Here is a 4899-nt window from a genome sequence, read left to right on the forward strand (position 1 = left end):
CACCATTATTCCGGGGCCCTGGGCTTCCTCTCCAGCCCCAGCTCTGCCCCCCGATCCAGGGACCCCCCAATCCCTGCGGGGCCGGAGCAGCAGCTCCCCTGGCGCTGAGCCGCTGGCTCTGCACTAGGCCTGGTGTCCTGAGCGGTGCCCGCCATGGCCGGCCAGGGCAGACCGGGGGCCTGTGGCCTTCGCTCGGGCCTGGCACGGCTGGGTGCAGCTGGAGCCTGCTGGGGAGGGCCTAGGACAGCCCAGCTGCCACGGGCACCCCGGGAGTCACTCGGCCGGCACGTCCCTGCCACCAGCAGAGGGGTCCTGCTTCAGCACTAGGCACAGGCTGGTTCCAGCTTGACACCTACAGACACCCGGGAAAGAGTGAGGTGCCTGGAGCAGCTGTGGGGCCAGTGTCAGCACCCAGCTCCCTCCCTCCCCCCAGCCTGGAAACGGAAACTGCACTGCTGCATTGTGTGGGCTTTCGCTCCAGCCCGACCATCAATGCTTCGCCCCCTTCTTATATTTATCTGCAGGATAATGGGACTTGCCACCCACATGCATTTAACAGCCACTTCAGCACTCCAGCAGCCAGGAGAAAGTTTTGAGGAGAAGAGCAAAGAGATGCATGAGGGAGACGGGGGAGGGGGCTGGGGGCAGAGCAGGCCAGGACCTAAATCCCCCGACCCCTCAGGGCCAGGGCCTTTGCGCCCCATTCGCCTCCTGCTCCCTTCATGCTCTTTTGCTTGTTGCCTCAGTTCCCCTTGCTGCCCCCTCCTCAGCCCTGGAAATGGCCGAGCTACCTCCACCCACTGCCCTGGCTCCTAGAGCACGTGCCCCCCAGAACGGCGCTGGCGCCAATGCGAGCTCAGGTTAGCACATGGTGTGGCTGTTTCCAGGAAGTCCTGAATGGGTTGGAGTTCTGGTCACAGCTTTGAACATGGGGTCCCCCCACTCCGGGGGGTTGCACACAGTGGAGTGGAGCCTCTCCCTGGGGCTCTAGTGGCCCACACCCGATGTGTAAGGGTGTGTCAGAGTGGGAGGAGGACACTGCACTCTGGCTATTCTGGGCTGCTCATTAGCCTGTGGGTAGGCAGCTATTCGTGGGCATCGCAAGCAGCCACTGGGGCTAGGCCCAGAATCCAGCAGTCACAGAGGTGGCACAGACACCTTTGCCATCCGCCTGGCCTGGCCTGAGGTGCAGCACAGCATGTGCCCTCTGCCCCGTACCAGCAGCAGGTGGGTCAGAAAAACCAACCCCAGAGTTCATGTTTATTCCAGCCAGGGCCCATTTCTCAAGGCCCCAGGTATCTTTGGGGCTCACCCTCTGACAGTGCGGTCAGGCTCTGTGCAGGAGAGTCAGAGTTTTCTCTTCTCCAGTGGGTGTTAGCAGGAGGAGATGGAATCCCAGGAGATCACAAAACCCTTCTGAGCTGAAGTGGCCAATAGCAACCCGCCATCCTCCCAAGAACTGTCAGCATCTCACTGCTCTGCAGCCAGCCTTGTCCACATGCAGCTCCAGCCCCACCTTCAGCAAATGTACCTCAGCCAAGCTGCACTGGCCAAATGCCTCGTTCTGTCTTATTATCCCAGCTTGTGCTGCCGCCAGAGCAAGAGTTACTCATTAGCACAGGTGTCCTTTGCAACACTCAGAACCACGCATGACAGGAGCAGCCTCCTGCCTGGGCCCTGCTCCTGCACGGATCTGAAAGCATGTTACAAGGAGGATCAGGATCACTCTCTAGTTACAAATGGGGACACAGAGAAACGACTTGCCCAGTGAGTCAGTGACAAAGCCAGGAACAGAACCCACGTCTCCTGGTTCCTCAGCCTAGTCTCACACGCCATGTGAATAAGGCTAATAATCTTCCCACTGCTGTCACTGAGGTAAAGCTGGGAGGGTCGTCCTCTGTCTGACGCAGGGGCTTGTCTGGGGGCTAATGGCAAGGGGGGGTGAGTCACGACAAGGCACATCCATGCTCCAGTTTCAAGCTGTTCCAGACCAGGACAAGGAGGAGGAGAGCAGAGTGGAGATGGGAGGCAAGGAGAGGCTCCCGAGAGGGAGTTTCACTGAGACACAGGAGAGGCCGCGTGGGCTGGCTGCTGCATGGTGTTTCGGGAGATGGGTGGAGGACAGACCACTGAGCTGCTTCCACCAATGTCTGCCTCAGACACTGCAGACCAGCACCACTGGGTTCTGTGCTTTGGGCCCCAGAGCGCTCAGCATAACCACCCCCACCCATGGAGCTGGTCCCACATGCTGAGTTCCCTGCACTGGGAGTGAGACTGAGATGGAGGGATTGGGGAGGCCAAGGGAGAAGATAAGAGGGGAGCTGTGGGCAGAGCTGTGATGGAGCTGGAGGAAGCTGGGGACCAGAGTAGAAATAGTGCACAATGAGTTCCTTCTGCTTTCGTCTGGCCTGGGCCAGGCAGCAGGCTGAGACTAGCAGCAGCGTATGTGTGAACAGGCGGAAGGAAGGCAGAGATGGGGCGGCAGTTGGAGCAGCTCCCTGCCCCGTCTTTCCTCTAGCTGGCCCCTAATTTAGTCACATCAAAGCGAGCCCTGTGGGATGTACTCCAGGATCCAGCGGGCTCAGGGCACATGCAGCCCATTCCCTCCACCTGGGCCCCTGTCCCTTTAAACCTCCAAATGTGCTGGCAGCTCAGCAGTGAGCAAGCTGCTGCTCCAGAGCAGGTGGCAGTGGGAGGAGGGGGTGGCGAGGGAGGCAGGGAGGCAGAGACAGCTGGCCTGGGGCTTCTCTGTAGCTGCAGTTGAGTAGCCAAGCATGATGCTATCAGCGCACACTGCAGTCAGACTGCATAGGCCCAGCGAGCAGCTTATGGCTTAGTCAGAGGAGGGCTAGGAGCAGGAGCTGACTCATGCTGTGGGCAATGGAGTGATCACTCAGGAGCCTGATGGGCTGCCCCATTGGTGGGAGGCTTTTCAGCCAACAGTCAAAAACCACTTGTGAAGGAATCACTAATATGCAAAACTCCCTTAGCCTCACCTGCTGGCATTGGAGCAGCCAGGAACGTGTCCAGCCAGAACTGAGCTGCTCCCTGCACTACCGGTGCTGGGAGAGATGGGGCAGGGGAACTGGAGTAGCCTTGACCCCCGCCACAAGTCAGCACTCCTGCCCCAGTCCCTCCTGCTGGGAGACACTGGGATTAGAATAGCTGGGTGCGACACTTTTCTCCAGTGTCTCCTGCAAGGAACGAGATTGCAACTGGACCAGGCAGGAGTAGGGCTGGGACAGCAGGGGGCTGTGGGTTGGGATGGAGGAGCCTAGGCTGGGATGGGGGCTGTGGGTTGGGATGGAGGAGCCCAGGCTGGGATGGGATGGGGGCTGTGGGTTGGGATGGAGGAGCCCGGGCTGGGCTGGGATGGGGGCTGTGGGGTGGAGGAGCCCGGGCTGGGATGGGATGGGAGGGGCTGTGGGGTGGAGGAGCCCGGGCTGGGCTGGGATGGGGGCTGTGGGTTGGGATGGAGGAGCCCGGGCTGGGCTGGGCTGGGGGCTGTGGGGTGGAGGAGCCCAGGCTGGGCTGGGATGGGGGCTGTGGGGTGGAGGAGCCCAGGCTGGGATGGGATGGGGGCTGTGGGGTGGAGGAGCCCAGGCTGGGATGGGATGGGGGCTGTGGGGTGGAGGAGCCTGGGCTGGGCTGGGACAGCAGGGGCTGTGGGTTGGGATGGAGGAGCCCGGGCTGGGCTGGGATGGGGGCTGTGGGTTGGGATGGAGGAGCCCAGGCTGGGACAGCAGGGGCTGTGGGTTGGGATGGAGGAGCCTAGGCTGGGATGGGGGCTGTGGGGTGGAGGAGCCCGGGCTGGGCTGGGATGGGGGCTGTGGGGTGGAGGAGCGCGGGCTGGGATGGGATGGGGGCTGTGGGGGGGAGGCGCCCGGGCTGGGATGGGATGGGGGCTGTGGGGTGGAGGAGCCCGGGCTGGGCTGGGATGGGGCTGTGGGGTGGAGGAGCCCGGGCTGGGCTGGGCTGGGATGGGGGCTGTGGGGTGGAGGAGCCCGGGCTGGGCTGGGATGGGGGGGGCTGTGGGGTGGAGGAGCCCGGGCTGGGATGGGATGGGGGGGGGGGAGCAGGACAGACGCTTCTGTTTCCCTGACCCGCTTCCTGGCGGGAACCTGGGCACGTGCCCCCCGCCCGCGGGGCTGCGCTTCCCCGAGGACCGGCTCCCGCCTGGAGCTTCCCGCTGCCCGGGAGGCACCTGCTAATTAACCCCTGAGTGAGCCGCCGGCCGGGCCCGGGGCCCCTCGCTCGGCTCCCGCCGCTGCCCCTCCCCCCGCGATATAAATAGCACCTGCTTCCCGTTTCCTAAATTTTCCCGCTGACGTAGCGCTGACGTCATTGTGTAGGTTGATGCTTTTCTATGAATGAGCCGAGATCCCCGTTACTACGAGCCAGACCCTATAAAAGCTCCGCGGGCTGCGGCGGGCAGCGGCAGCGGCTCGGGCGGCGAATGACGCGGCTCTGTCAGGTAAGGGCGGCGGGCGGGATACGGGCTGCCGGGCGGGCCCGGAGCCCCGGACCGGACCGGACCGGGCTCTGCGGCGGGCGGCTCCGGGACCGGACAGCTCAGCCCGCCGCGGGCTCACGTGGCCCGGCTGCAGCCCATTGGCTCCCCCGGCACGTGCCGCGTGGGCGGGCGGGGCCGGGCTCGGACCGCGGGCCAGGGACCGGCGGGGCGGCCCCGGCCCCGGCCCGCTGGTGACCTCCGGTGCGGAGCCGCCGCCCGGCCGGGCGGGGGGCGCTGGGCCGGGGGCTGGGGGGGCTGGTCCCGCGGGTCCGGCCCGAAACCCGCCGTGTCCCCGCCCGAGCCCCGCCGCTACCTGTGAGCTGCGTCCAGCTCCTGCGCTGAGCCGGGCGCGGACACGGGGCTCCGCATCGCCCTCCGCGCGGGGA

At 64.6% G+C, this 4899-nt stretch overlaps 1 long non-coding RNA gene across 1 annotated transcript; it reads right to left on the reverse strand.

Moving 5' to 3' along the window:
* Positions 1-1239: 1239 nt before the first annotated feature.
* LOC120387097 lies at positions 1240-3069 on the reverse strand. Its single transcript, XR_005590030.1, has 2 exons — positions 2997-3069; positions 1240-1693 (listed from the first exon to the last, which is right to left on the reverse strand). It is a non-coding gene; the product is annotated as an uncharacterized LOC120387097 (long non-coding RNA).
* Between the last annotated feature and the right edge of the window lie 1830 nt (positions 3070-4899).

This window comes from Mauremys reevesii, linkage group 20, assembly GCF_016161935.1.
Source record: "Mauremys reevesii isolate NIE-2019 linkage group 20, ASM1616193v1, whole genome shotgun sequence".
In the NCBI taxonomy this organism is placed as follows: Eukaryota; Metazoa; Chordata; order Testudines; family Geoemydidae; genus Mauremys; species Mauremys reevesii.